This window comes from Etheostoma spectabile, chromosome 3, assembly GCF_008692095.1.
Source record: "Etheostoma spectabile isolate EspeVRDwgs_2016 chromosome 3, UIUC_Espe_1.0, whole genome shotgun sequence".
NCBI classification, from domain to species: domain Eukaryota; kingdom Metazoa; phylum Chordata; class Actinopteri; order Perciformes; family Percidae; genus Etheostoma; species Etheostoma spectabile.
Window position 1 is genome coordinate 8,889,916 of NC_045735.1, and position 20,542 is coordinate 8,910,457.

Genomic DNA, 20,542 nt, shown 5'->3' on the forward strand with positions numbered 1-20,542 from the left:
TGACCTGTATTACCCCTGACTCACATTTCTACCTGTAGTAATTCACTAAATATGTTTTGCCTCAGGAAATCTTATAATAATCCACAAGATGATCTTTATCTTTGCCCTTTGATAGTCTCAAACGACAGCTTCTCCATGCAGCCACCCAAGACCCTTTGCTGCAGCTGTCTCCCTCCAGAAGGTCTGGTGCTGGGTGCTGGATCCAGCTCTGGCTGCTGCACTGGGAAAGACCAGCAAGGAGGTGGAAAAGCCAAGCCTGCATCAGTGAGTTAAATGTCAAATACAACAACATTACATATTTAATCAATATTTTATTTTATTATTACTGTGAGGAAGTAAATTTTTCCTTTTTTTTGTTTTGTTCTCTTTGATTTTTTTCCCTCCTGAGTGCCTGTTCAATGTTTGTTTTGACTGTGTGCTTTTTTATTGATGAATTAGGCAAACCAGGAGTATGGCCACCATTCTGGCTCTGATCTGCTTCATGGTTTCAAATGGATCTCAGGAAGAGTGGAGCTTCTGCTATAAGGCTGTTGTAGGCTCCGTGCCCAGAATGTAATAACCAGAATCATAACTGTTTAACTGTTGTTGTTTTTGTTTTAAAATCAGCTGTTTTGCTCACTTGTTTTGTGTTTTATTTCAGCACCATGTGTGACCGTGTGTGTGAAGTCGGAAATGCTCTGTTGGGGTCCAGTGTGCAGAAAGACGCCCTGGGAATCTGAGATTTTCATTAATCTACTTCTATTCAGACTCTTTAAGTTTCCTGTGCTATGTTTTTCTCTTGTTTTTATGTTTATTGGTCTTTTGAATCTATACTAATGTTGTCCACAAATTGTAAAATAAGTATTTGAAGTACACTACAGATTTTTCAAGTTGTTGTGTTCAACGTGAAAATAAACTTGGGAGCTTTGAACAAAATGGACATTAATGGATTACTTTGAACTTCACACCTGCTCAATCATTGTGCAGTAAAACTGTGTGACACCAGCCTTAAATCACTTTAGATCACGCTAAATTGCAAATGCAACGTTGAGCCGTCACATTCTTTCTCTCCGCATTGTACGAAGTTTGAGCTGCTGATGGTTTTTTTTTAACTAACTAATGTTAGTAACTAACTACTAATTTGTTTTGATTACGGCTGAGTCTAAGGGATATACATATTTATATCCACTACCGGTCAAAAGTATGGTCACTTAGAATTTTTTGCATTGCACTCCATTATAGACAAATACCTCTGAGGTCAGTTGCATTTTTTTTTTTTAACCCGGTCAGCAGTTTTCAAATTACATTATTTCCTTACATAATTGCAAAAGGATTCTCCAGTGTTTTCTCGTTGTTTTTTAAAAATGATATCAGATTAGTACACGATGTGCCTCTGGAACTTGGATCTTGGTTGCTGATAATGGACAAGTGAGATATTGAATTAGATCAGCCACCCACTCAATCAGCTGGTGTTATGTCTATAATGGAGTGGCATGGAAATTTGTAAGTGACCCTAAACTTTTGACCGTAGTGTATATATATATATATATATATTATATATATATATATATATATATATATATATATATATTATTATTATTAATTTTTTTTTGACAGGTAGGAAGGAAGAACCTATGATAGAACTGCTGGCAATAACAAAAAAATGGAAAGGACCATAGATCGTAATTCAAGCTCAACCCACCCGTGCTCTCTTGATGTTAATCCAGCACTCGGTTCTGGAGCGCAGTGTGTGCATTCAGGGCGGTGCTCAACGTGGGCGTCCAAATACGTGACTGTTTGTCTGTCTGACTACATCTTTCTTGCTTTAGTTTATCCAAAGTTGCCGTTTAACTGTCTCGGACCGACTGTCCCATCTGTCCTCAGAGGTAGGCATTGTTCCCCTTGGGTTTATTAAATAACGTGCCGGTTAGCAGAAACTATTTGTCTTTATTCATTTTTAGGAGTATATCGAGATAGCAAGCAAGCAAGTTACATTTATAGAATGGCATGTTCTTGTTCAGTCCTTTCTATGTCATTTCTATAACTTGCTTGTTTTAAATCTCAGTAACAAGCAAACTGTCAAATATATAAAAACAAACAGTTGAGTATAACGTTACCAGTTGGAAAAAATTGAGACTTCAGAGGGCGGAACCATTTTAAACCGACGGTATAAAAATAAATGCCTGAGAAAAAACATGGCTGAGTAAAGACAATATGAAGCATATTGACCGTAGAATCTTTATATGGCATTGACTGCTTTTTGAACGTTAGACCTAATTCAATTTTGTTGATGATTAATGTATTTTTCTATTGTCAATTCATATCATTTAATCAAAAAAATACACTGTTTCATGTAAAAAAAGCGGCGTTGTTTAGCCTAGCTACCATTGGCTGTATAGCCAAATTAGTGTTATTAGATCTCGTCACATAACTAGCGAAAATGTAGGCCTACCTTGGTATTCATCAAAACTTTAATTTGTTTGAAAAAGTAATACATAAATATAGTTTGAATTGGACTGAATTAAAAATTATATTAATCACAATATTTCTGAGACAATCAATTGTTCAGCAACATTTTATTATTACCCATTATATTATTAATATGATGGGTATTTTATTAAGTTGTACTTTGGTGTACATTGGTGATGTGAACAGCAAATTTATAAAATGGAGCATATTTTGGAATTGTTATACCTTTTTGTATTTTTTCCCTCACATTTGTCTGGTGTCATAGCATGGTTAATACTGATATAATATGTTTGGTGACTTCATGTGGAAAATACCTTTAGACTTTTTATTTATTAGTTTTTATAAAAAAACTATTTTGATTGCTGATTTGATAAAAAATCCAGACTATATGTTACAGTCATTTGTTTGTGGTTTTGGTGTCATGTCTTGTCTTTTATGTTCTGTCCCTGTTTCTTCCTGTTTACTGTTTATGTCATAGTCCGTGTTGCTCCTGTGTTTTGTCTTGTCATTCCGTGAGTGTCTGTTCTGTTTCCTGTTTTATTTTGACAGTCTGGGTTATCTGTTTTGTTCTGTCGCAAATTTTTCTTCCTGTGTTTTCCTGCTCTCGTGATTACCTGATTTTTTTTCCACCATTCCCAGCTTGTGTTCCTGCCTCTTGTTTCCTCGTTGTATTTCATATAGCTTCACCACCTAAGGTCTACCCTATTGGGTTCTCCCTTCGCCATGCACAGTGGTGAAGATCTTCTGTCCCGCGCCTTGCTCCACATACGTCCGCCGATACTGTTATTACAGAGTGGAACCGTTGCTCAGCTCCCTTTTCCTTCACGCTAGCAGTATGAAGACAATCTCGACTTCCAGCGGTGCTCGTATCGGCCCCTCCGCCGGACCGGCTAAATCCTGCAACCGCCCTCTATCCCCCCGCCTGGCTCCCCCCCCGACCCTCCTGCCATTCTGTGCCTGCCTGCCATCTAAAGAGCTTAACTGGCTGGCAGACGTTTTTTTTCTGGATTGTCAGGCTAGTGATAAGGGGATCCCACCTGGGCAACCCAGACTCGCTGAGGAAGTTTTTTACTGGCACGTTCCAATGCTCAATTCCCTCGGAAATGGTCCATCCTCCATTCTAGCCCTCTTCTTGGATCTGCCGGAATCATAAAAAGGCGGCAGATCGAAAGCATAGCGCTCCCGGCGGAGCTTCCTGACACGCATGGACTTATGGATGTCAAAGCTGATAACACGGGGCTAACTTACTCCAGTTCACCTCCCCCTTGCCTTGCTTCAGAGGCGTGTTGGAGACAACTGGTAATCTCCTCACTTCTCCTTGTTAGGTGCAAGGTGGGACGCAGGTTTTTTCCATACTGTCAAATCATGTCTCATGCACGCCTATATCATGTCACGCTGTGCATGTGTTTCGCCTGCAATCTCTCCCCCCTCTTTTGCTCACAGGGGGGCTGAGAGAAAACCATGCGTGTCATAAGTGTAACTCATGCACATTTTTCCAAAATCATGCACTACTGGAACATGACTGAGCCTCGTAATCCACCTAGGCCAAGTCACTACTATGGCAGTCTTTTATCAGATAACAACTATCTGATACAGCCCTGATTAGCCCTGTGAAGTGCATCAGAGAGAATTTAGACTACGTTCTGCTTTTGGGCCCTGGGTCGCAGGTGGCATGGACTACATCAGCTTGACCTACCCAATAGCGTAGCCCTTAGTGTCATGGTTTTGTCAAGTTTCTATTGTAGTGTGTTTCATGTTTCTGTTTGTTTATCTGCTTCCTGTTTTGTTGAAATCCACTGTTTGGTTACATCCTTGGTCATTGTCTTCCTGCCTTTGTCTCTTTCCAGCTCGTATAATATCATCTTCGCCCCTAATTTGATTCACCTGTTTACTTCAGCTTACCCTCATCCCACTTAAAGACTCACCATTCCCACTTCACCTCTGCAGATTGTAGTAGTCACTCTTTCCAGCGTTTTGTTTCGATGTTGCTTCCCCAGTTTTTGTACTTTTTCCTACCTGAGTGTTATTGGACTGCTGTCTGCTTTGGACGACGATTACTGCCTCTGCTGCTGTACTGTTGCCTGCATTGTTCTTTGGAAATACAAGTACTTACCTTTTATCACCTGTTTGAGTCGTGATAGTGCAATCTGCCACAATGACCAGCTGACTACTGTTGGATTCAGAGTTATTATGTTGGATGACTCTCTCTTCTTTTTGACTTGGTGGTGCTAAAGCACGTGTGAAGGAGCTAACAGTGAGTACCGAAAGAGTTATTGTAGAAGCTCAAGATGGTATCAGCAAACCATGGTTAAAAGACTCTACCTCCTTGGGTGAAGATTCTTCATCTCCAATCCTACTCTTCCACCTGCAATAAGTTTGATTTATGTTAGCCTGTTTCTCAGCCTACTAGCATTAGGTTACAGGTTTTTTTTCATAAACCATCCTGCTCCTGTTTCTACTTCTCCCAATCGTGTCATTCCTCAGCCTGAAGGAGAGCCGAAACGTTTGTGACGTTGTTTCAGTATGCTGTTATGAGTGTTAAGAGGGCTGAGGAGCCAGAGCAGCCACCTCTTTGCTGGAGGGGAAAGGTCTAGCACAGCAACTAACAGCTCCCCTGAACTCCTGTCTGTCGGCTTCACTGCACTGTTCTGCGGGCAACCCTACAATAACATCCTATGTGAGACCCGCCTGGCTATATTCTCTGGGACATAAACGGAGAAAGGGTCAACATGGCTCCCAATGCCATTCCACGCCAACCTCTCTCAAGTCCTGAGTCCTCGATTTCCATCAATCCGCAGTGGACACGTCTGGCTACAGTTTTCTCAGCCCGTGGAGGCCCAAAGAGAGGATGTGGTTGATATGGGTCCCAACCCCATTCCCGCTTCAACCTCTCTTCAACCCTGACTGTGCTGTCCAGCGGACTGGCATGTTTTTGTCCAGCAGATTGGAACGCATCTTTCCAGCACACCGGGCCCTTGGTGCTGTGCGCGGCCCGGACCCTCAGTGCTGTGCGTGGCCGGGAGCCCTCGGTCTGTGCAGCGGCCGTGGCCCTTGGTGCTTGCAGCCTTCAGTACCTTCTGCTGACGTGCAGCGGTCCAGAACCTCAGCCAACATTCTACGTCCAACCTTGCTCCCGAGTCTTGCTGACCTGTATCCTTGTTGGTGGAACCGCCGACTCCTGATCCTGTTGGTTGTTTGCTGACTCGGTCCACCTGTTTCCAGCCCAGCTGACTTGTTGCCTTTCTCCAGCCCAGCTGACCCGTTGCCTGTCTCCACCAAGCTGACCGGTCGCTGCCTAGCTCTCAGAGGTTTCGTCTTTGCCGTCGCTTTCTCCATAGGAGTCAGCAATCACCGTTCTGCCTGGCCTCCAGAGGTCTTAGAGGCTTCCCCAGCCTCTAGAGAGGCTCCAACACGGACTGCAGAGGTTTTGCCTCCGCCGACGCCGCCTTAGAGAACTCTGCCTTTGCTGCCGCCTCCAGAAGGGATTCGCAACCGTCTCCGAGGGCTATGCCCTCGTGCTCGGCTCCCGGGATAACTCCTTCGCAGCTGGCCTCAGAGGGAATTTGCCCACGCCGCCAATCTCCAAAGGGAATTTGCCTTCACCAACGGCCTCCATAGGGTATCGCTTTTGCCAACGGTCTCGAGAAGGAAAACCTTTGCAGAATGCCTCCAGAGGGATTTCCCTTCATGCTCGGGTCGCCAGAGAGGCTCTGCCTTTGCTCTCCTGCTCGACCTTCTGAGGAATACTGCCTTTGCCGTCCTGCTTGGCCTCCAGAGGGGTACAGCCTCCCCGCACTGTTCGCCGCCTGGTAGCTTTACCTTCGCCGCCAGTTTGGCCTCCGAAGGTTCAGTCTTTGCTGCTGGCCGCGGCATCTCTGTTCCCAAATGCCTACTGGCCCAAGTTCCAAATTGGTCACTGTCCCTGTTCCCTGGTGCCCTCCATTCCACGGCCCATGGACTTTTGGTTCTCCTCCCTCTTGGACTCTCTACGACCGTGATACTTAGAGGGTGAAGCCTATATGAAAGACAATATTGTATTGTAACTCCAATTCTGAGTACAGGCTGGCCCTCTAAGGTTCAGGCACACCTGCTGGTCTGGTTCCTTGCTTCCTGGATTTCCTTTCATCCTATTTCTGGTTTTGTTCTGCTTTTTGTTTTTGATTCCCTTTTCTTGTTTTCACACTCTGGATTTAGTTTTTGCCTGCCCCTCTCAGGACTTTGTTTGTACTTGCTTTTTTATTTATAAACCCTCACTAAACTTAGCCTGCCTGCTCTCTGCACTTGGGTCCCACCATCCCATGCAACACTCGACATCATTACATTTATCCCTACAGTCTCAAATCTCTTTGTTGTACAGGTACATGTTGAACTGCTGTGGTCTGCTATCTTCCCGGAGGAACCAGGTACAGAGCTAGTGGAAACCAACAAATGTCAGACTGTCTTCATTACCTTTTTTGTACTTATTTATGCAAACTGAAATACAACTGCTTATGTTAGCTGTAATTGCCATCAGGCACACATTTTATCCTGCTTTGCATACAACTACATTGTGACAATCAATTAATTTTTCAGTTTGTGAGTTTCTCAGATTTTTTTCTTTGAAGTGATGGCATAATTCCCTCTGGGTACCAGGGCATATGTGACACTTGACTGTCATCCAGAAGTAGTTTGTAAAAAATGTGTTGTATCTGGAGAGGAGCAATACCAAACAAAGCAATTTAAGTTCACCTCTTCCAGCTATGTTAAAGCTACTTTAACCCATTTTAATTTTGATTGCTGTACGCCAACTATGAGTCTGTTAATGCAAAAAATCTGGCTCTAATGCTACTGTTATCATTGCTCTTTCATATTGGACTAAAACTATACATACATCTTTCTCTTTTTCTTTTAAAACCCTTGATTGGAGGATGGATTGTTTAAAATTCAACACATCTAGCTTTTAAAAACTAAAGCTAGGCCGGAACCAGATGGATTTATTCCTGCTTATAAATACACTGTAGGTTTTTTTTAAAACCGGTTATCCAGGGCCAAAGCAATGTACATATACCTAGCTAACCTTTTCCCCCCGTACAACCTACTTAAAGTGAATTTGGATCATCATTGAATAAACTTATTTGGGATGTTACAGTTTTTTTTGATTGCTTAAACACATTTCTGAATTTATTCTCCTTTTCTCAAAACGCTAAAGACTTTTCATAACTTCTCATCCAGTTCCACAAACTTCCTCACTTTCTGTTCAAAATGAAGCTCTCACATCACAAACCATTCAATCTGAATGACACCAGCCTTCAAAAGCCCACAAATTATAACGTAAACATGTGACTTTGTTGTATCTTACACTGCTATTTAACTAGTACTTTAACTGAATGTTTACCCTATATTTTTGAACATTATTGACCCTTGGAAAGACTCTGTTAAACTTGCTTTGAATTACTCAGCCTACATGACGTCGTTGTTTGAGAGTCACTCAAACAACTGTGATAAATGATTGGAAAATGAGAGGATGAGTTACCTTATATGGGGATGTTGGTTGCTGGGATGTCCAATGAGAAATGTGTGCCGTTAGTAAAAGAAATGGAAACTGAAGGAAGGTCAGTTATTTTCTACAGAAAAGACAAAACAAAACAGTCTTAATTGGCCCTAATCAGGAAGCGGGGGGGAATCCTCTTGCATGCCTGATCCTACGGAGCCCCAGACATGACAGCCACAATTAATTTGTGGCCACAAATTTGTTTGGGATAACAACGTAGCCTAACTATAACAAACATAATATAACCTCGAGGTACTGGCTCTGTGACATAAATGAAAACATGTGTCAGATTGTGTGAAGGATGACATAGCAACCCCACATATTTTGAAGTTTAACTGCTTATTAAGCAGATACAGTGGGGTCACATAATCTGAAAATGTACCCAATGTCCTGGTCCCTTACAGTAGACAATATTATTTTAAGTTTTAAATGTAGGTCTTTAAGGTAGGTCAATATTTAAAAGAAAATGTACCTTACTTATTTATTTTCTTTCAGATAAGCATGTTTACTATGCCTGAGATGGTTAATGGGGCACCAGCGGTTTTCTCTTCTCCTTAGGAGAACGATGTGAAGCAACGCCCTCTGTGGTTTCAGATTCTGATGAACAACAATTTTTACCGAAAGTGGTGACCCAAGTTGTTCCTTTGCTGGTAAGCATCCTGGCTCTCAATATTCTGTTTACCGCCTCTCAATAGTAACGATTCCTTGCAATACCAGGCTTCTTAGAATGTCTTTGTAACTCATTCCCAGCCTAAATACAATTGAATCAAATTATCTCTGTCCATGACTGCACATTAGCTTGCTCTGGATAGCAATGCGCCCCACACAGGTAGGCCTTTAGCAGAACTGCCAGCATTATAGTTAGACTACGTCGTTATCCCCAAAATACTATTTTGTGGCCACAATTAATTTCATGCCACAATTACCATTTTGGCCATAAGTTTTGTTTTGGATGTCATTCGGGGGTCTGTAGGATCCACCCCTAACGCATCAACTGAACGGTTTAGGCAGGTTTCTTCCACGGCCTGGAGGAGGTGAAAACGGATGTGAGGTTCTCAGTTGCTTTCTTCTGCCATGCTGAAAAAAACCCACCTTTGCTTCCTCCACTTCTTCCTCTTCTTCCAACTCCTCCCTTTTCCTCCAATTCCTCCTCTTCCTTACCTGCTCTTCGGGTACCACTTCTTCCTCTCACTAGCTCTTCCCCCACCTCTCTGGGATCCTTAACCTGTTGGCACTTGTCCCTATACACGTTTATAGCAACAAAAAGGGCCAAGGGGTACAAGTGTAAGTAAAGAAGCGGTGATTAATATTTTGCCACACATTGTTTAGCCATAGTGATTTTATAACAATTTTTTAATGGTTTAATGTTTTGTTTTTTATTGAAGAGGATAAATGTGCTATTGTCAATTCTGTGATAATTCAAGCAAATAACACAAGGTTTTATGATAGAAAAGAGGGCGTGGTTTATACTTGGCTGTGCAACGTTTCTTGTGTTATCATATTAACCCCTCACATAAGAGTAATATAACCAAAGATGTATCTGGATTCATTCAAAACTTTATTTGTCTGAAAAAAGTTATAAAAATAATATAATATTGACTAAAAGAAACAATATATTGTTAATTGCAATTATTTCTGAGACAATCAATTGTTCAGCAACATTTGTTACAAATCTAATTATATTCATAAGTAATGGGTTGTTTATTTAGTTTGTAACGTTGGTGATTGTGCAGTAAATTTAAAAATGGAGCCTATTATACGTTTTTGTAGTTTTCCCTCACATTTAGTCCTGTCATAGCACTGTTATACCCATAGTGGTTATAATAGTTTTTGGTGAAAATACTTTTAGACTTAATTATAGTTGGATGAGATAACCTTAAATATTTATTAGTTTTTATAAAACAAATTTGATTGCTGATTTGTGAAACAATCCAGGATATAAGATGTTTGTTAGCATTTCTAATTAAGCAGGAAGTCCTCAAATCTTCTTTTTAATTGTTGTACAGTTCATGGATACAAACTGCTGGGTCTGCTAACTTCCCAGGAGGAACCAGGTACAGAGCTGTTAGATTTTCTCCATAACTTTTCTATATTAATGTAAACTTGAAATGCAAAGGCTTACATGTATATTAGCTGGAATGTGCTATCGGGTACTATTTTATCTTGCTTTGCTCATACTTTGCAAACTGTGTTTAACTATCAGCTTGGTTAGCAGGGACACCTCTGAATTAAATGCAACGATTCGTTAAGAATAAACCTAAATTGTTGTGTTTCATTGTTTTCTTATGTTTGTTGGTCTTCCTCTGAAGAGCGTGGAGGTGGAGGTGGAGGTGAGGGACCATGTGGCTACAGTGGTCCACTCTGAACTATGAGAACAGGAGGACAAAACCCCTGGAGGCTGTTTTGTCTTCCCTCTGCCTGGATGCTGCTGTCTGTCACTTCAGTGCTAAGATCGGACAACGAGATTGTAGCTGAGGTGAGGAGAAACAGAAGGTGAGCTGGACGGTGAAGATTTACCAAGACCACGAGTCTGAAAAACCCAGGAATGTTACCTACATGTGTTATCTGTCCTCCAGGCTCGAGAGGAGTATGAAGATGCGTTAAGCTCGGTAGGGAGTCTTCCTGTTGGAGGAGAGTGATCAGAGTCCAGATATATTCTCTCTGAGTGTGGCAGTCTGCGTCCAGGAGAGACAGCCTCCATCAGGCTGGAGTACGTCACTGAGCTGGCTGTGCGCTAATGAAGGGCTGAGGTTTTGTCTGCTGCTGTGCTCACCTCGCTACAACCTCGGGGGTAGAACCCAGCCAACACTGTCATCAGGACTTTAAACTTCAGCTTAGTGCACCACCACACTTGTGTTCCAATTTTGCTGCCAGGTACACACTAAACATCTGGGATATTGAGGCCAAAATACATAGTGACATATAGAAAACTTTATTTTGCTGATATAACTTATTGTATCCTAACACAAATGCTGTACTGGGTTTGTTTATTTTCAGTGTTTCTTACCAAAAGTTCTGCTGGCCAAACATTCTCACTTTGTAATGTCTCTTACCAACCCATTATCACTGTTTGTCAGCGTCAGATAGCAAAAAGCACCTTCAGCGTGTGTCGAAACGCACCTGACATAGCAGAAGCTACGCGGTTTAAAGATGAATATTTAAGCGACAATGGTAGCGAGTAGTGTGATTCTGCGTATGGAGATGGTTGGGTTGTGGATGGGTCAACAAGACAGGACTTTCACCATATCGGCCCGGGTTTGTGTCCCTTGTGTCACTTTAATCCAACTATCTTGTTCTTTTCCTAAAACAACTCTAGCTTTCTTTTTTCCTAAATCCAGCTGTCCCGTTTTTTGTCCCAAGTGTCACACAAACGTTCTTTTACAAGCCACCCACGTCTATCCTTAACCTAACTGCATCAAAAGTGAAGCCAGTAGTCCCGACCAAGCGCATTTGATAAACATGTTTTGATATGAGAGGAGACTTTTCGTGTCAATACAATGCCAAGGCACCTGTCAGGCATCTGTATTTTTTGGTGGGAGTGAGAAATGTGTTTGCTTTTACTGTCTTGCTGATCCCCCCTGCCTGAAATGCCTGCACGAGCAGCAGTTCATCTCCCGGTTTGGCTGTGAACTTTAATACTATGTAGGAAGGAATATGCTGTTTCACTGGCTACACGCTTTTCTGTTGCATGCATACATTCTAAATCCCTAACTGAAAAAAAGCTTGACGGTTTAATGTACCCTAAACAATTATCACCAAATTTCTCGTGGCCATATCTTCATGAACACTTAAGATTGTCGAAAAAACTAAACCAAAATCCCACAATTATAGAAGTTATCTTACATAAGTTTTCTTCTTCATTCATGGCAAGGAAAAGCTTTACGTGTGTTAGTGTAGCCTACCTAAAAATTGGTCGATGATCTCTCTCTATTTCTCCTCAAAACCACTGAAAACTGCTCTTTTAGCTACATGTTTTATGTGTCCGGGATAGCCTGAGCCTCCTTTAACATGAATGAAAAATAGCAATGGATGTTATCATTGCACCAATGACAGCCGGCGGGAGATGCTGCGCAGCAACTCAATAACCATGAACATGGTTTAATGTTCTATCATAGACACTACTCAGAGTCTGATCTTGAGACTTTGCTCTGATTTGACAATAGGGTAGGATTCGGAATGGGGACAACTGCTTGGATTTTGGAATGTCACAAATTTTTTGGGACATCTGGTCACCCTACCTACACACCCCCTCCCTGTCTCTCAGGTCTATCAACCAAATCTGTTATCCAAAACAACACCCGCGTGAAGACGTGGGATGAGTTTTGCCACTATGGTACCCAGACTCTGAAAAGTGAAGACTCAATTGTTACTCAATGCTAGCTTTTGGGTACATGTCTTTTATGAATTGATAATTTTATCTTATGTTTTGTACTTTTTCTATTCTTAGACTATTTCTATATAGTTTTTATCTATGCACATTGTAAAGCACTTTGTGACCCTGTCTGTGAAAGGCACTGTATAAATAAATTTTACTTACTACTTACTTACTTACAGTATTCTCTAACTTATCTCATGTTATTTACAGGAAATGAAGATGTTTGTATTGAAGAGTGACCCTCTGTTCCGCCTCTCTGGTGCCCTACAGTCTGTCTTCTCTGCTCAAGTGTCCTCTCTCGTCAGTCTCTAAAGTAGAGTCCACTATCCCTGGATGCTCCCAGACCCTCAACACAGACCAAACAAAGACTTCGGTAAGTAGAGGTCTGATGTGTCTGCTGTTTAATTCTTCTCAATAAGAAAGCAATGTTGTGTTTTGTGAGGTCAAGATGGCTGCAGGACACAAGTTTGACCGAGACATTGAACTGCTGATTTATACAAGAGTGCCTACCACCCACTCTGTGGTGGAGCAGGACAAGCCTCTGCCAGCCTGGTGAGTTCCATTAGTATTTATTATCTTCATCTTATACATTACATATGTTGGAAAAATTATACAAAGCCAGATTTATGTTTTTTTTTCTGTCTCTCCTCTGGGTTTCGGTTCTCTGATGTGATCCTGTGATGCTGAGCCTGTACCTGAGTTCCCCCGGCTGTGATGTCTTCAGACGCCTCAGTGGAGAGTTTGTGTTCTACTGGATAGATCTGGCAGTATGGCAGGATCCCGTATAAAGAGTGCCAGGGATTCATTATTGTTAGCTCTGTCCATTAAACAGTGTCCCTCTGAAACAGTGGCCTTCACTATCTTTTTTCTTTCCCTTAAGGATACTCTGCTGCTCCTGTTGAAGAGCTACCAATGGCTGCTATTTCAACATTACAGCTTTGGGTCCAGCTATGAACACATCTTCCGTTCAATCACGGTCATGACATTGATATCACTGATTGTACAACGTGTAACTTATGTCAGCTCTATCGCAGACCGATCATTGATATGGCTGATCTGCAAAACAATTGAATTATATTTAGTGTTTAATTTAATTTAATGCCACTCATTTGCTAACATTTTATGAACTGAATTAAACATACAAGATTGTGATTAGACTTAGAAATTGGTCTCAGACTGATGTGAATTCCAAGTTGCTCTGTAGAAGATGGTGGTGTTACTCAACCACCCACCATCGACATCCTTCATGTATGTGTGTGGTGGCAGTAAGCTAGTGTGAGTATAATGAGGAGACCAGGAAGAGCTCTGAGGAAGTTAAAAGGATGGGTGGTGATTGGGAGAGAACTGAGATCCTGATTCCCCGCGAACATATTTACAGTCAACCCTGCATTCCGTCAAACTAAACAAGTAACACACACACACACGCATGCAGCACGCTCACACACAAGCACCGCACACACACACAGGTTTAAAAAGAACCACGAGCCAGTAAAAAGACATAATATTACGTCATCTACACTAATAATAAATAACTCTATCATAATTGTCTCTTACAGAACTAGATGCTTTGATTGTTTAGAATTTTGACTTTGACAAATGACTTTGCCCGTCTGTTTGTATTTTTTGTGTCAAGTGGTCATGTGCAAAAGGTGGGAGAAGAATGCAAACAATGGAAGAGTGATATTAGAGTGGCTAGCTTCAGCATGACTCAAGTTGTTGATATTGTTGTTGACTTTGGTCCTAGACATTACACTGATAATAGACATCATTGAACCAGTCTGTTTGCTGTTTCATGACTTACCTGGTGATTTGTTTGGTCCGGTTGTGGTGGAAAAATGTTGCCCATTCTTCTCCTCAACCATTGTCTTCCAGCTAGGGCATCCTGAGGAAAGTCTCAGCCCAGAGGGATATAAAAACCCCTCCAACATCTCTTTCTAGTTTAGATATGCACACCTCATGGACAGAAACACTCACTAGGAGCAATGCACGACCATCTACGCTGGTTCTTATAGGCACTTTGTCAAACTCAAGGCCCGTGGGCCACAATTTGCCCCTCTTCGTTATGATTCTGGCCCAATGCAATTTAGATCGCCAAACTTGTGGCCCATATAGTTTTGTATGTTTCCCGACCTTTTTGACGCTGCCAATGTTTTTTGCCCGTTTGTTTCTCCAATGTTCAGCTTTATTTGTCGTTTTTCTGTAGATGGCTAAGTTAGTTTTTTTGAGGTGACTTTTTGGGGGTCTTTAAGTACCAAGCTTAAATAAAAGAATTATATAAGCACTGCAATACTACAATACACAATGCTTGGCTTTTTTTGCATGCATGTAACTACCCTAAACATGTCTGCCCTGGTGGTGATTCTTATTTTTCAGCGTGCTCTTGGTGAGATTAGATTAGATAGATTAACTTATTTATCCCACACGGGGGAATTCCTGTCGTTACAGTAGCAGCTAGCGCAACAACAAAAAACAAACAACACTACACCAACAACGTACAGCACAAAAGAAAACTAAGGCAAGGAATACAAGGCAAGAAATCAGGCAAGAAAATAGACAATGAACAATATTGTAGACTGAGTAAGTAAATGCCGTCAAACAAGGAATTTTAAAGTGCGTGGCCCATGATAATAAACACTATTCGGTGTAAGTGACGTTAAAATTAGGTGATGTTGTATTAGTAGCAAAGAAGCAAGAGGTGTAAGCATTAATTTTAAGATACTTAACCTAATTGAGTTTGCACTCCTGTTTTCGGGACCTAAGAGGAAAGGAACTTTTGACACTAGGGTGCAGTTTCATCTATTACAATGGCCTCAGACTTGTAGGTGCTTGACCATCATCTGATTTGCTGCTTTCATCTCGACCACAAATCATCCCAAACTGGGTTCTTCTGTGCTCAGAAAATATGGCTTGTAGGCACGTCACACCGTATGTGACCTATTTAAATTAGTTTGGATACCATGGTTAAGCGTAATTGCTTTTACAGTGTATGCGTGTTTATTTTGTCTATGAGCAATCCCCTCAATGGGCTCCAAATCGTTCCAGTCCAGACAGAGGTGTACAAGTAACAAAGTACAAATACTTTTTTCCCTTACTTAAGTTAGAAATTTTGGTTATCTATGTATACTTTACAAAGAAGTTTGTACGCAGACTTTTTTATTTCTACTCACTTAATTGCCCTGCATAATCGGTGACTTTGTACATTTGACAGTCTTCAAAATAGCCTTGTTTACTCCTATTTCAATTTGCGCTTTTTTTCATTCGTCTTGTCATGTAAAGAAAAAAAATTAAAAAAATCTACCAGATAAAATCGCGCCATCATAGAGTGAATTTGAGTGTGAGTGGAGAGAATAATGAAATATACTTTCAACACCACTATTGGCACTTGCACAGGACCAAATCCCGTCACTGTTCCACGCCTGGAAATCGCTGACGAATGTATCCTAGTTCGAAAGATATCGTTGTGCTGAGACGCAAGAGAACTCAAGCCAAAATGTCCCCACCAAGCATCCAAGTAGGTTTGGAGCGAAGAAACCAGCCAACCCTTCACATCCCTGGGCCAAACCTGCAGATTTTTTAAAAATGGTTGGATTCAGAAACCACCTCCTTCAAATGCACTGCAAGCTCGCGCACCCACAAACGCACAAGCTAATTTGTGTTCCAAAACTTTAAGTTTTTGAAAAGTTTAAGTTAGCATTTTAATTTAAAAAAGCCTATTGATATCATAATTTTTTTCCACATATGACTTTTACTTTTTATATTTAATAGTTTTGAAACCTTCTTTTACACTACTGAACATAATCTAACCTAAACTCTTTGAAAATGATGTATCCCTTTAAACACAAGCTGCTGCTTCTGGTATGATTGATGTGACTTGAGAGTGATTATGGTAACTCCTTCTCCCTACTTGTGTCTTTACGACGAGATGTGGCGAACACCAAAGACTTTAAATCTGGTTGAGCAGAATTCATGTTTTCACCGTAAACCACACACAACATAAGGCATACAACACACCGCCCAATGACCAGATAGGTTTATAGTTCTAATTCTTGTGTATTTAAAGAAAATGTACTGTATGTAGGTGTTGTTTCGCTTTGGGATTGTGAAAGGGCCAGCTCAGCTGCTTATCACGGGTTGGCCAAGAGGAGTAGGTCACGCTCAGTTCATCACAGGTACTGACAGGATGCAACCCAAAGTAAACATACAGTAGCTATACACATTTAAATGAACAGTGCTAGACATGAGTACAAAATGAAATAACTACATTGAGGGGAACAAACCGTTCCTCTCTCAAATTTTGTTTTAACTCATCAGGTGATGCAGTCGTTCGTTTTGCTCTGCACCCAAACTGTGGTGGACATCTCAGTCAAGTGGCCTTTTGCCAAGGGAGTGTCGAGCACTGCTTCTCTCCCCCAATCAAGCACTTTTTCATGGTCAACGGTCACTGGTTTATGGCCGCTCACTGGACAGTAAGAGCAGCACCATCGCATGGTGACATCTTGAAATAGATGTTCTTTGTTTGAAAAAATATGGATTACAGTGCTTTTGTGTTGTTTATGGAAATTGGAGGATTTTATACGGCAATGCTTTCTCTAGGAGTTCCGAGGCAGCGGAGGCTGTGTGAACAGTGAATACAGCCTGGAAGGTCTCCATCTCAAATCCAGTCCACTTCAGTCCTAAACAATGCCGGAGGACACTGGTAAAACAGGGGTTTGGGTCGACAAAAGAAGTTACTTCTAGAATGCAGAGTTATTTTTGGTGATATGGATAATACATTTGAATGTTCCAAAGGGTAATACAATTTCATGCTTGGGTTGATTTTAGGCAGCACATTCAGAGTTTTCATCACTGCATGTACCTACTATGTGGTCTTTTTCCTAGGAAAATTCTGTGTACACATAACCTACAAGAGACACTGTACAGTAAAACACCATTTGAATCCAACAGTGAACACCTGTTGTTACATCTTTTGTCCTGTCTGCAGATTAACATCCACAGTTGTGGCTGCTCAGACTTTGATTCATTCCCTGGAATGGAGGAAAGTGAGAAAGAGGAGGAGAGCAAGATGGCGAAGTAAAGAAGAAGGTGTGAGCTCAGTATCCAATCATGAGTGGAGGCAGTGCTTTCCACGGCCTTCCCATTGCTAATCAACAAAGGTAGATGGGAGGCAGTGATTCAAACCTCTGTCCTCAGAAAGTTCCCACACCCAGTGATATATGTTTTCCAGGAACAACTTAAGAGCGAGATACAGTTAGTTCAACTACCGTGTTCACGTTTAAAACGATGGCTTATCCCAGCTCCGTACTCACATACATACATACATACATACATACAACCTGCATACAAAACATATGTGTGATAGACTGGCTAGTCTGCCTCCTTCTCTTCCATTTCATCAGATCATGTATACTTTTAGAATTCATATTATTTCTGTTACAAACTCATGACTTGCAGTTCTGCTGTGACTCTGTTTGGTTTTGTGTTTGTGTGAAAAGAGCCAAGTTGAACATGCTCTGTTAACGGGATGTTGTCTAAAGACATGGCACTGTGGTAGTTAATGTCCCGTGTGTTACATAACCATTCCATAATGTTTGGGATCCCAAAGTCACAAGCAGTTCAGAGACGGTGTTGATGAAATATGGAAAGGTCATGTAGCTGCTGTGTATATTCTATTTAGAACCATGCAGTTTTGCGCCTGGTACAGTCCTTAAAAGAAATTGAACAGGATCTGAATATAATACTTGATGAGTGGGATACAATTTGTAGAAAAATTAAAACGTTAGCCCATGTGAGGTTATGCCTTATTTAGTTCAAAAGGATGCGATGCCTTCTACTACACCTCCCTCCAGAGTGTTTCAACTTAGTTTTAAAACATTGCAAATTGTTGAACTGGTAAGACAAAGGATGCCTATTGCTTCATGTCCCTATGGTCCGTTCCTGTAACATGGTCCAGGAATTGTGAACTAGGATACATGTCAATGTCAATTGGTCACTGTCAATGTCAATGTCATTTATTTTCCATAGCACCTTAAAAACACCAGTTGACCAAATGCTGATCAGGGTCAATGTCAATACATAATAACCAAGTGTAAAAATCACTCCCCCAAAATCCATTACATGAGAAAACAACACTTTAAAACATCACAATCCAGGTTAACCGAGGGGTTAAAGCCACAGCACCAGGTGCGTCTTCAGCATGATTTAAATGTTTGTAAGGTCTGTGCCTCTTTATATTGCATGGGAGGTTGTTTCCCTCTGTTGGGGTCGCCCCTGCAACGGCTTCTAACGCCCTTATTTTTTAGCTTTGATCTTGGGACGTCCCAAGAGCAGCTGATTTGACGATCAGCGTTCTTGACTGGATATGGTGGCTAAAGGAGATTAGCAGTTTAAGATTGCACCAAACCCTTTAAGAGTCCTTCAAAAAACAAGCAATAAAAGCTTAAAAAATCTATCCTGCACAGTAGCAGGTACCAGTGGAGGGAGCCAGGACTGGCGTTTTGTGTCCTTTTTTTTTCAAAAAAAAACCGTTTTTTTGTTGTAGTTAAAAGGCGAGCACTTTTTGGACTAGCTGGGGCCGATTTCAAGATTGTCTGTGTAGGCCCATATATAGAGGAATTACAATAATCCACGGCATGATAAAAGGGCATGAATGACTTTTTCAAGTTTCTTCGAAAGGAAGATAGGCCCTTTATGTTTAGCTATACGTCTTAACTTGAAGAAACTGTCTTGGACAACTGGTGGGGTAGACAACTGCACTGATGTTGTTTACTAAAGTAAAGGAGGTATCAAAATAAAACACCAATCGTTTCAATAGTGGATTGATTTTGAGGCTGAGGCCCAAAATGCCAAACGGGTCCCCAGAGCATCCGAACGTCCAACGTGGGGGAAAATTTGATTCTGTTTTGTTTTCGTTTAGAGTGATGAAGTTTAATCCATCCAGGTTTTTACCTCCCTTTAACATCAAACAATGGCTGTAGCACGACTCTTTGGTTATAGCTTTCATTGGCAAGTCGATTTGGACATCATCACAAAACATGATAGTAGGAGATGTTGTTTCTGAAAATGGAACCCAGTGGCAGGCATGTACATGGAAAAGAGGATAGGGCTCGCCAGAATAGAGCCTTGAGGGACCCCTGCAGGAAGAGGCGGGGGGCAGCTGACGAAGAGTGTTCAGCTAAATGAATCAGAGAAAGCTCTATCAGTCAAGTATACTGAAACCATTTCAAGACAATACTCTTTGATACCCTACCCGTGTTAAAGGCGAGATAAACGGATGTGTTGATCCACAGTATCAAAGTCGGCAGTCAAGTCTAAAGCCCAGCACAGCAGAGTTGCCTGAACCTTCATACTGTTAAAAGAGATCAGTAAAAACCCTTAAATTGTGCTGTTTTCTGTACTATGCCGTGGTTTAAAGCCAGATTGGAACTTGTCCTAGATGCTATGGTTATTGAGGAATGTTTGTATTGGTTCAAGACTAGTTTCTCCAGCACTTTCGAGAGAAAGGTATGTTGGACTTTTCAGTGGACACCTAGCTGGAAAAGGTCCCTGCCGCAGCTCCGGGGCGGGCGCGCAACCGAAAAAAAGCGCGGAGCATGCCAATGTGTTTATATCTTCAAATTATATTAATGCTCCCTATTTAGAATCTGACTATTCAACTTTATTTTTAACTTTTTAGTTTGTTTTCTTGTATAAATTATGTTTATAGTGCCAACTTTGCTTGTCTGAATAAGAAATTAAAAGGTCCCATAGCATGAAAATGTCACTTTATGAGGTTTTTTAACATTAATATGAGTTCCCACAGCCTGGCTATGGTCATCAGCGGTGAGTCTGTTCTATTTACTTACAATTCACCTCGGGAGGAAAGGACGAGCCAGACTCAGGACTAATCGAGGCCTTCTTGCCTTAAAGATTTCAATAAAAAGTATTAGGTCAATACATGAGACATAGTCAAAAAAAACTCTATACAAGACCACTGGTTCCAATGACTCACAACAAGCAGTTAAAAAAATATTCAGGTCTTTGAAATATTCAAAATACTGTTTCTCAAATATGCATAGGAACATGTGTTCAGATGTGCAACCACACCGTGAACAAAGAACAAATGTTAGCTCTCAACTCCAAAACAATTTCAACTGATTTGGAGATTTGCAAATGATCAAAGATTTTGTTTCATGATAAAGCAGGAAATCCTC

The 20,542-nt window shown here is 41.2% G+C and overlaps 1 pseudogene; it reads left to right on the plus strand.

Moving 5' to 3' along the window:
* Positions 1-7,971: 7,971 nt before the first annotated feature.
* On the plus strand, positions 7,972-13,141 carry LOC116681034 (von Willebrand factor A domain-containing protein 5A-like; annotated as a pseudogene).
* Positions 13,142-20,542: the final 7,401 nt, after the last annotated feature.